The following is a 13035-nucleotide window of genomic DNA, read 5'->3' as shown; positions in this document are numbered from 1 at the left end:
GGTAGATAATTCCCAGGTGTCTGCTGGTAATACCCTGGTGTCGACTGGTAAAGACATTACCATTGAGACGCATGTATAGGCCAGTTTCACTCTTCAACCCATTACTTTTTGTGATGACAATAACAAAGTGGACACTTCCTCCATCACAATTTCCTCCCTGATTAAAGTAAAATGTAATTTTTTTACTAACCCTCAACTTTTGTAGGATGAAAATCAGTTGACAAAGACTAATGAGGGACCTAGAAAGGTTGATAAGGATGGAAATGAAAAAGAGGAATGAAATGAAAAGACTGCACCACTAGAAAAAAGAGTCAAAACCTTGGAGGAGGGATTTTGTACTTTCTCTAAATTTGCATTGAAGGTCACTCATACAGCGGGTACCACCCTCCAATTGCTAGCACAGGAGAAGGATGATTTGGGGATGGACATGGAAGATGATCAACTCCTCTACAAGTTTCTTGTTGATGACTAGGCCTAGGTCCTTTTGGCCAAGAAAGGGAAAGAAAAAAAATGACTATTTTTAAGGGATTTAAGGATCCTAGTTTTTTATTTTTATTTTTGCTGCAACATATTTGCTAGTTCACATCTGTTACTAAGACTTGGGTTGGCCTATTTGAGCTAATAGTTTTTTATTCAAAACTTTATAGTTTGTTTCATACTGTAGTTTTTGGCTATTGCGTTTGGTTATATGATCTTGAACATTAGTTGGTTAGATTATTTTAGACTTCTACTAGTTTTGCTTCCTTATTGTTGGTGCTTTTTGGTTGATATTGTCTATGTGGCTGGGTTGCACCTTGTTATTTCTGTAGGTGTTTGCTAATAGTGTGCTAGTTACCAAAATTTTTTGTAAGGGCCGATCCCTTTGTTTTGGTCACTTTTTATTTCAAAAACATGTTATATCCAACAATAATAAGTGACAAAATCACAACTATTGCCAACCAGAAATCAAAAATAAATAGCATGATCCTATCATATTATCATCTTTCCATTAAGAGAATCATAACTGAGTCTAAGAATATTGCATCATGTAAATACAAATAGTATATCTAGTGGAATCAATATAAGTATCATCTAGTGTCTACATCAGCTACATAAAGTAAATCTCTAAACAATTGAGTCAAAATGGAGGTGCACTACAATTATTGATAAAATAAATGGTGAAAATAGTCAAATTAAGAAAATAATATGTAGGAAAATGGATGAGGATTTAGTAACAAAATTATGAAAGAATTAGAAAAAGGGTATTTTTATAATATAGAAGATGAATCTATTGTTGCAAGTGTGCAAAACGCTAGTAAAAATCTCGAGAATCATGGTATTATGGAAAACTCATAAGGTTTAAAAAATTCAATATGTGGAAAAAAAAACAAGAAAAGAGGAAGGAAATTCTTAGTTGAACTTGAGTAGAGGTCTGGATAGCAACCAGAAAGAGATTAATGTTCTTATGAATGCAAGGAAGTGGAAGTTTCTTCCCATAAAGCCATAAAGCTAACTGCATAGAATGTTAGGGGCCTAAATGCTCCTAACAAAAAGAGTTTTCTCAAGTGCAATTTAACATGATTTTTATCATATATAGTACTAATACAAGAATCAAAACTGAACAAAGAAAGAGGAAAATTTAGTAGAAAACTAGGTTCTTGGAAAATAGAACTAGTTGATTTAGTAGGGGCCTTGGGTAGGATTGGTATTATATGGGACCCAAGGATGGTAGATTTCAATCCACTTGTATCCAAAAATAATTGGATGGGAGGGTATGTAAAAAAATTCAAAAGTAAAATTCAATTCCTACTTATTAATGTGTATGGGTCAACACCAACACTGAATAAGAAAGAAAATTGGAATGCGATCAATAGTTATTTAGAGTCAAATCCACAAGAAAATGTTTTCCTCAGGGGAGATTTTAATGCAATTCTAGATCCAGGAGAAAAACAAGGTGGATCCATGACAATTAACTAGGTTATGCTAGATTTCAAAGCATGGTTTGCAAAATATAAACTTATTGACATTCCAACTTCTAACAATCTCTTCACATGAAATAATAGATGAGTTGGCTTCTATAATATAGAAGAAATATTAAATAGATTGATATTTGAAGTAAATTTAGTATCTTTTAATGATCCTTTTAATTTAGTCATTCTCTCTAATGTGGGATTTGATCACTATTTGGTTAGACTAGAAATAGTTGAATCACAAAAACTATCAAGAAATCCATTTAAATGTGAAAAATATAATTTTAGATAAATAATTTTTTAATAATATACATCAATGGTAGCATGAAGAGAAATTTGAAGGACTGAGGATATTTTGTTTCATAGCCAAATTGAAATCATTAAAAGAAAAAATAAATAAACAAAATAAAGACCATTTTAATAACATATTTAAAGAAAAAATAGAGAATGAAGAAGAACTGAAAAAGTTAAATGAAGAAATCATTAGGGTGGTAATGAAAAATGAAAAATATATCAAAGAAAAAAGAACTTCTAGCCAAATAGGAAAATATGGACTAGCAAAAGAAGAAATATTCTAAAGTTAGAAGAAGATATAAATGCAAATTTTTAATATAATAGTACTATTAATAGGAGAAATGTTAATAAATTAAAAAAATCAAGGATAATTTAGAAAGGGTAAATGAAAACCCAAATGAGATAGCAAAAATTGATGGAGACATATCCAAAGACCAGAATGAACACACAGGAAAAGAGAAATACTATTATCAATGAAAAATGCCCTATGGGTTTACAATAGTATGATTCTGGAGAAAGAAATCCTCCACATAGTACCCTCTCTCTAATTCCATTGAGAACTGCCTTTACAATGCCATAAGTGTTCTTAAACAAGCCCCAAATGGTTTAGGGTTAGGAATACATTATAGAATATGCTAGTTGGCATCCATCATCAAAATAGAAGGTTCCATAAATCATGTTAGAAGTCAGTGTAAAATTAGAAGAATCTAGAAATCGTAGTTCAACTTCTGGGAGTCATAACTTTTGAACCATGACTCTGATTGACTAACCATTTACATTTTCAGAAAGCTCTCAAAGTTCTCTACAGCCTTATGGACCAGCTTCACTTGTCCCCCATTTTTCAGCCTCATACAAGGCCATTTAGTGCCCCGAATCTGACTTTGAAGTGCTCTTAGGAGGTCTCTAGGAAAATTAAAATTGCAATAACTTTCTAATCGTAAAGCCTTTTGACCTGATTCTTTTTTCTGGAGTGCTTTAAATTATAATTATAATCATCCCTCCAACTTACACCCTCTAACTCATCTGAATTTTGGCTTAATTACAAAATAACCCCTTTTCTACATTTACACATATCCCAAGGTGCTTAAAAACTCTAACTCAGAAAATGAATAGTGGAACTGTGAGAGTTGGAACCTTTATTTGACCCGAATGGGTATCCATGAATAAAAACACATTAAATAGAAACTATCTCTAAGCATATTTTTGGGTGATACAAGATTACCCTTACACCACTAGATGCTCCTGCATCAAAAACCTTTGTCAATTATTATACATATATCCTTAATAACTTTGAATCATCAAATTTAATAACTCAAAATAAGATGTTAGGATCTATTTCAAACATAATAAATGTAGAAGATAACTAAGACTTAAATAAGAAATTTACCAAAGAATAAATTAAAGATGCCCTTTTTCAACTTAATCCTAATAAATCTTTGAGGCCTTATGGGTTTCAAGCCTTTTTCTTTCAGAAATGTTGGGATGTAAGGGAAGAGAACCTTTGGAAGGCTATCACTCCCCCTTCTAACTAAAATTAACAATATATTCCTTCAAAACTTTAACCCTTAAAACATTCACCACAGATCCATCTCACAATTTGCATGTAAACTGAAATAGCTAGCTAAACATATTCATCCATAGCATGAAAGAAAATAACATTCAACATATGTATGACACAAGATATTTGGTTACCCATAAACCCTTCAATGAGAAGGTAAAAATGAGGTGGGGATGGCACCCACAAATCTTCACTACATGTAGTAATAAAGTGTATCCAATGAAGGCTACAATGTTTGATCATAAACTATGATCTACCATGTGAAAGGTCTACCTTGTTAAAGGCTTACAAGATGGTTGAATCTTACCCTATTAAAGGATTTTAACACCCTGTTAGAAGTGTGCCTAATTAAAGGACTTAAAACTTGCAATGAAGTAAGCACCCTATTAAAGGATTTACAACAGCCTATTAGGACTACTCTTTTAAGAGATTTAATTGATTCACCTGCTAGAATGTCTCAACAATGTTCCTATGGTTAACACTCTACTACTAGATAACATATCACCTCTTTCTTGATGTGTACTTGATCCTCTATGATTAGATGTATCACTTTTTTCCTCTAACTAATTTCCTTTGTTCTCCTTTAATTGATTCTACAATGTATCTCAATTCACAACTCCTTAGCCACCATGAATGCTCTGTTTGTGCATGAAAACTTCTCTCTTTGCTCCTTTGACACATCTTTCTTTTAGGGTTATTCCTCCTTATGAAGACTTAGGTGACTTAGGGTTAGGTATGAATCAATAATTGTGACTCACCCATTTTTCCACTTAAAATATCCCTTCAACTGATTGGTTGCATGTATTGCATAGGGATCCTCAATATAGATTCATCCTTATCATCTAGAATCACAAAATAATCCTTAAGTCAGCTCAAAAATAGTTGACATAGAAGTTTGTGTCATTACAAACAACTATATCCAAAATTGTTTACTTGGCATTTGAAGTGTCTGATGCTCAGCATCCATTATATCTTCAATGTTGTAACTTGGCCTCTAAATGACTTAGCATCATCTGTATGCTTGACACATACTATATATCTTTTCTTGGCATATACTATATGACAACTTATGCTCGACATACATTACTTGTTTGACATGAACTAAGCCAATGACTTAAGTATATTTTCACTCATATGTCAAAACCTATCTAAGATTAGCACTTGAATTATATTAATGACATGTACACAAAATAAATAATATTAATTGAAGCATGATCACAACAAAATTTAATTAATTGTGCATACCAGGTTGTATGAGGTCTTAAATACAACCATAGTTTTTTGATACAAAAGTAACATTCTAGCCTTCATTTTACTATATCATCTTGAAAATGTGTATGAGTAAGTGCTAATGATTTATGTTGCCAATCTTCAATTCATTGTGTATTCTCGCATTCTCCCCATTCATCTGTAAGAAAAACTTGACAAAACCAAGCAAGCTCCCTAGTCCATATAGTCCAAGTGTTAGAATTTGAACTCCTAAATGAATACCATTTAGATGACCCGCTAATTGTGTCATAGTCATATCTTGAAAGAATATTCTTCTCTTCAACTAGTTAGAAGAAATATCTGATTGTAGAGTTCTGACTTCATCCTATGTATAAATATTTGTTACACCATTCCACAATTTCATGTGCATTTTTAAATTCGGCCTTTTCCTCAAATTTTAATTGCTCTTTCAAAGGGCTCTCTTCACACATGCCCTAGAACCATCATGTTCTCCTTTACCATGTCCAGTCTCAAAAAGCCTCCACAAATGTTGGATACTAGTTTGCCTATGTGTCCTACTCAACCAATAGAGAATTCTAGCATTCTTGAATTGTCTTGTACAATTATTTGACCATATCCCGTGTTGTATCATCTGAATTTGTCTCTCTCTTAAATTATCATAAAAGACCTTGAAAAAATATTGGAAAAACTCAGATGAATGAAGTTTATCATCATTCATATAGAAATGGTACTCTCTTAATATTTTTTGATCTTCCTCTATACTATCAAGTGCATGCTTATAAACTATATAACCATAAATTATTACTTGCACTGAATTTTAATATTATGGTTGTACCTCATCTTGTGGTGCAAGTGTGTAGTTCTCCACAAAGTCAACAACTAAAAGTATAGTACCAATTGGAAATGTATTCTTAAATATGTGAAATTGTCCATCAAGCCATCTAGCATATTGAGAGTGTTTAACATATTTTGGTATGATCACACTCTTAAACTCATCCATAAATGCAAGATAACTAAATTTATCTATAACTAGATCAAACCTTCTTCCAATCTTCCCATCCTTTAATGGATATTTAGTAGTTTTGAAACTTTTTACATCAATTAATTGTTGTCCAAAAGTAGTCAAAGAAATTTCATGCAAACATTCATCTAACAAAGAAAGATTGTCACACATATCACATGTACTAGAAAGACATGCATTTGAAAAGAAAATATTTGTGATTTAGGTGGATAAAAAAACAAACTTGATATGAAATCCTTTCTAGTTTGAGGTGGCATTTTTACACCACATTCCTGCAACATTGTTTTATGATGCATGGTACCACATATAGTCAAAATACATCATAATGGTAACAAAATTGAACATGAGTTTTACAACAACATGTGATTCTTTCCTTGATGATCCTTGCATACCATGGTTTACACTTTTCAAAAGATCTTTGACTAGTGATAACAGTTAACATCTTATCATTTAAAAGTTTTCTAAACAATTTAGATTGAGTCATGTCCAAAAAGTGTTTAGGATGTGGATCACATATTTTTGAGTCAACTCTCAATTTAAGAACATCTCTTAAATTAGGTGATACTCTTGTATTATCATGCCAAAAAATTTCGACCAAACTTTTGACTTCACTAGTAGGTTTCATATCACATCTTGGGAGTCTACCACTACAAGTCCACAAACTATTTGTTGGAACAAATTCAAACTTAACCCTTTTCTTTATAGCTCTTTCTAAAGTCTTACGATTCACATTAAGATATCCACTTATGTTAATCAATCTTTTGTTAGTAGTTGATTTGTTAGCTAAAGTAGTTGTTATTGCTCATTGTGTTGTATTTTATCTTTGGAGAGACTTGTTGTGTTGTATTCTTATCTTTAGAGAGACTTCTCTTTCTGATAACATCAAAGGCACTAGTAATAGTGGATACAACTTGTTTTAAAGACTCATTTTTATTGTTGGGTTTTGCATACTTTCTAACCTTTTCATTAATTTTTGCATTTTAGACATTTTAATTAGTTACAACATCAACTAACATTGAAACCCAAATTTCTTATTATAAAAAAAATGTCTACATAATCTAGCTCATGTGTCCTAATTTGTCTCCATGGAACAAATCCATGAAGATTATCTAGCACATTATTCAAAAAATGAAAATTATGTTCTCGTACTTTAGTATCATTGAGACATGTTTATTCAATACTTGGTGCTTCCATGCCTACATTCATACTATTATTTTTTTTCAATTAGCATTTCATTATCAATGTTATTTGGAATTTTAATATCATTTTCATTTTTTGTTGGTATTTCTTTTGGAGCTTGCACTTCCATTAGAGTTTTTTGTGTATGATCATTTGCAAATCTATTCTCATGAAGAAAAAATAAATCATTTAAATCATAACCCACTTCTACATAATCTCCAATTTTTTCATGAGAAAAAACTTGAGGATTTGGAGACACACCTGTATTGAATGTTTGATTAGAATGTGCACCATATTCTCCTTGTATTTGGTTCTCTTCTTAGCCTCTTCATCCATCATGGTATCCTCAATGTCTTTCTCTTCTGAAACATTGCTCAACTCTCTAATTCTTGGTCTTCTCTCTTGTTGACATTGTGCTCCATTCTCTTTATTTGTTGCAATCTCCTCATTTGTCAAAAATTTTATGTTCTTCTTTCTTCATTATTTTGATCCCATGTTTGCACTAGTTTTGAACTCAAATCAATAGCTTGCAATAATAAAATAAAATAATTGTGACATAAATTTATTAGTGCAGCTTGAAATTGTCATTCAATCATTGCAATGATTGATAAGTGTTATGTAGGGTAGCTTTCAGGGCCTGTATTTTGCATGATGCTTAATGACAGGAATCATTTCAAACTCCTCTCTTGAAAAGCTAATCTAGGATCAGCTCCAAGGTTCCAAGTGATATTGCGACCTATTGGAATACACTTAGTAGAAGATAAATGTGAATGTTCATGAGAAGGCCTTTGCTAGTTCGACCAATTTTGGATAAGATGTTGAATCTACTTGCTATCTCAAAAGAATAACCCCACAAAAAGAAATATATTTTTGTATTTTTGTATTTATAATGAATATAGCTTTAACTATGCAACTATATGAATTCCTAAATTAAACAAGTGTTTGTAAAAGAAAATAATGAAGATAGGGTAACAAGAAGTTGAAGAAAATGACTTTGAAAAATAAATCCCTAACAAACATAAGCCACAGAAACAACATGTCTGCGAGTTAAGCCTTTGAAAAGATAGGTAGGTAACCAATGTAAATAGGAGAAATGCTTCCTCAATTCCACTAATACAATTGTCGATGGGAATTTAGTAATCGTAAGATGTTTCACTTTTCATCAGATTGCAAGGCCATGGAAAGTGCACTCATGTGATATAAAATCTATGTAGGAAAAATAGGTGATCTCTTCTCCAACTAAGTACGTTAGCAGAATTTGTAAACATGTGGCAAACACCAAAATTAAATTATCAATCAATCAAAATAACACAAAAAAACTATTGGCCCCATTACTGAACATACATTCACAAAATATAACACACTCAGACAAGAATAAATACACTCTAAACGAGAGCACAAGTAGCATATATTATTGCATCAAAATAATGGCCTGGAATACATATGTAATTCCTCAATTTATAGGAACTATTCTCCTCAATTTAAGTTGAGAGTGACAGATTCCTTCATGCAAATATATGATTCTAAACTAATAAAGCAAATCTATTTATGTACAAACTGACTCTCTAACTGGTTCTAAGTAGGACTTCACCCTTATTTATATTATTTAATCGGTGCATAAACCTTTACATCTCTTAAAATAAAGAAAGCATGAGAAAATAAGAAGAAATCCATTAAATGATGTAGGACTCTCTGGAAATGCCAAAAATAGAAGCTCAACCTTCTCTGGAGGTTTGTAGAGCTAAACTGTTGTCAGAATTCATTTTTGATGCATGGAGAGCTCTAAATTTGGAACTAGTAGTTAACTGTCAGTGCACCTCTAAGTTCTTCAAAAAATTCCAAAGCACCTTTGGAAAGGCGCACCTTTGGAGAAGTGCACCTTGGGAGAAGCACATCTTGTGCACCTTGGGAAAAGTGCACCTTGGAAGATAGGTCCAAAAAATGCAAAATTTTACCAAGTATCAATTCAAACTCAGCCTTTTCTAAGTGCCTAAAAACTTCTTTGATTCACACAGTGACCATTAATTTTGTAGTATCCATAGTGGGATTTCCAAGAAAGACCTCTTTGATCTAATAATCTTTTGGGGTCAAATCCTCAATATCTACATGTAGAGGAGGGATAGCAACATGGGTGAACAAGTCTTGATTTTGATCACTTATAATGAAGGCCAATGTCCATGCATCACCCATGGGTGGCTCAAGTTTCTTGAGAGCTTCAATTAATTCTCTCATTCCCTCTTCCTTAGTACAATACAACTACCTTTTATGTCTAAACATCACTTCTTTCTCAACCATCTTGTAGTATCTTCCATCAAAGATTTATCCTTAGATGAAGAGGGAACTTGTAATGCTAGGCATTTTCCCTTATCGCTCCTCTCTCTCTCGAGTCTTCTCCTTTTGTGAGAGATCCACATTAGGTATCTTTGTATTTTTTGAGTCCACAGTCCTCACCTTTATATCTTGGGAAGTCTATTAAGGTTCCTCATATATTTTACCCTCCTCTAATACTTCATTGGTGGGTCTTTGTTGTGGTTCTTCTTCCTATTCATCTTGTACCTATTCTTCATTATGTAGAGGGAGAGGAGTAATTGAACCTTTATCCAAGCAAGATAATTCTTAACTTGGTGATGGTGGAGCAATTAAAGGTCCTTGTGGCTGAGGTGGAAATTGACTCCAATCCTCTTGTGGAGGTTGATTTGTAGGTGTATCCCTTATCTGGTCTCCTACAAGTTGAGTGCCTATAGGCATGAAATCAAAATCTAACATCTTAAAGATATCAGCTACTTGGTCTTCTTGCTCATTAATCCATTCTTGTAATTCATCCTCCAAAGGTGTAACCTAAATAGGTTGTGTAGGAATGGATGATGGTGTTATAGTGGTGCTCCTTCTCCATTCTACCTCTATAGCCCTAGCAAGATGAGTCCTTTGACTCAAGGGAAGGTTATCCTCTTCATCTTCATCATCCTATTATTTTTCCTCTGGAATAACTTCTGGGACTAATCGAAAAGAAATAACCTTTCTTATCACCTTTTGTCTCCTTGTCCTTTTAATTACAATTTTCATCTTTCTTCTCTTGGGAGCCGACATAGAGGCTTTTTCCTCTTGTATAGGCAAAGACACTTCCTATGCTTCTTCTTTAGCTCCTTGCCCTTGTTCTGGTGATGGCACTGGAAAATTATCCTGAGTTTGGGTGGCCTCTACATTCTCTGCCCCTTAGCTCCTAGGTGCTTGAGTTTCCTCCTCTTTGAGCTCAGTTTATTGAGGGGAAGTTCTTTTGCTTTTATTTTACCCTTTTGTGCCCTAAAGTATCCAACTTCTCTATCAAGTTGATGCACTATTTTTGGTCTTATTGGAAACTAAGCTGTGAATGTTGGCACTATCACCTTTACTCCTCTACCTTTCACTATGTAGGCAATAGCTTGGAAAACTATAGTTTGTGGAATCAAATCTAGCTTGAATGGTCTCTTAATCCATTCCTTGGTTACCTAGATTACATGCCTCACCGTATGATTGATATCTATATTTTCTTCTCTATCAATCTCTACATTCATAATAGGCCAATCATTTATCTTATCTCGGTTATACAAGGGATCTAAGACCTCTTCAGTATCTTCTTGCATGATCTATAATGGGACCTTCATTTTCAAGACATTGCCTACCAAATCAAGAGTCATCTTGCAATAATACCTTATTCAGATTTCATAGTCATCCACTGCATTTATCCAATGATCCTCTATGGCATCTTTATGTTGGAACTACTTTCCTACTTACCATGTATTGAACTCTACCAATGTTATCAAAACAAGGATGAGGAGAGTTATAATCCTCCAAGGGATATTGATCTTGTTCAGACTCAAAAGTCATGACATCTTGCTTATGTTTAACACCAAATGGACCTATAGTGATGAGCCATACCCAAGTCTTCTTATGTTGCTTCCTTACTCTCTCATATGTAGATGAGAGTTGTCATGCCATCTCTAGCAATATAACTCTATCACATGGATACTTAGGGAGCTTCTTTGGATTTACAATTGTACCTGCTACCCTTAAATAGGTGAATGTCTTGAATTGGATGTAATAGGCACCTATTTCTGTAATCTTTGTTTCTACCTCTTTTGACATCCTTTTTGTATAATCTCCCTCAATGAACTAGATAATTGTAAAAATGAACGCATCATTCACTATTCTATATTCCTTGTTGTGATCCAAGAGTTTTTCCCTCACTAGCTAGGGGTATACCACATAAGGCCATTCAACAACATCTTGGAAGTTGTTCCTTTTAAACAATCTTGGATAATCTTTCCCACATTAGGCCATGCACCAAATTTATGCTTGATGGTATTTCAACCTAATGTACAGGTCTACCCTAGAAAGATGAAATACTTTCTCTATATTCTTGGGCCTTAGATCTAGGATGATCTCTCCAATTATGCTTTTTACCACCCTTTCCTCTAAAACATAATTTTTTGCCAGTGACATGATCAACTTAGAAGATTGTACTAAAATAGGGTGTGAAGTTGCATTTACTAGTCTTGATCTGATAAGTGTAGATACCATTGGAGGCCTCTTGATTGGTTTATTACATAAGACTAGGAATGTGTTCTAATGAATATGGTCTAACTCAGTGTCTTGAATCTTTGAATGAGCATCCTAGAAGTGTGACTTCAATGGAACAACTTGAAATTTGAGACCACTAGTTTTAGAGCCATCTTTGCTGTGAGGGAGGATGAGAAGGAAGCCATTTTATCTATCCAAAATAGACATCCATTATTTTGGAACACTAGTAAATTTGAACTCAATTTTCAACAAATTTTGGTTGAAATTTTGACCAAGGTTGGTTGAAATTTTGCCCAAACAGTTTGTGGCAATTTTACTCATCAAAATTTTGACCAACTTGTAGGTTGGTCAAAATTTTGAGGAATGCATTCATCAAAAAGTTTTTGTCTTGACTAACTCTAATTTGTCATTTTTGGTCAAAATTTGTCAAGAAATGGTCAAAATTTTGACCAATTCTTGGTTGAAAACTTTCAAGAATTGGTTGAAATTTCCATCAATGTTTGGAGGAAAAAATTCAAAATTTGGTGGAAATTTTGACCAATTCTTAATAGAAAACTAGAAAGAATTGGTTGAAATTCCCATCGATTCTTGGTTGAAAACTTTCAAGAATTGGTGGAAATTTTGACCAATTCTTGAAAGTTTTCCACCAAGAATTGGTCAAAATTTCCACCAAATCTTGGTCAAAAACTTTCAAGACATGGTCAAAATTTTAACCAAACTAAGTTGTTTTTATAAAAAAAAATAGAGCAGGTGAATCCCCCAATGAATGCCTACTCGTGTTAACTCTCTATTAGATCATCTTCTTCGATCACTCAACTAGTGTAGTTTTAGAAGGGGCTTGGCAGTGGTTTCCATTCTATAGTGCATCTGTTCAGTGATTTTGAAGTTGATCTAATGGTTATCCCTTCTCTAATATTAGGTGTTTTCTTAGTGCTCTAGTAATTTTTTATGAACCTATCATGGCTAATGGGCACCAACTCCGATTAGCTAAGGCACCAACTCAAAAATCAATATCTCAAAATAACATAATAAGCAATTTATAAGAGTGAAACTCAACTCTTTCAATCCCTAAGATGTACATACAAAAACACACATCTCCTTCAAAAATCTTCAACTCAAAATCATATCCCCAATAGATACTTATTCACCACTCACGGTCTTCTTTGTTCAATATAGTTATGTCTAGCAAACGCAAACCAAGAAAAAATAAACACCCACCATTATACAACTACAAGAAGGAAGGATCT

Source organism: Cupressus sempervirens, chromosome 9, assembly GCF_028749045.1.
Source record: "Cupressus sempervirens isolate cs-2001-9-10 chromosome 9, ASM2874904v1, whole genome shotgun sequence".
NCBI classification, from domain to species: domain Eukaryota; kingdom Viridiplantae; phylum Streptophyta; class Pinopsida; order Cupressales; family Cupressaceae; genus Cupressus; species Cupressus sempervirens.
Note: the sequence above shows the minus strand (reverse complement) of the source record.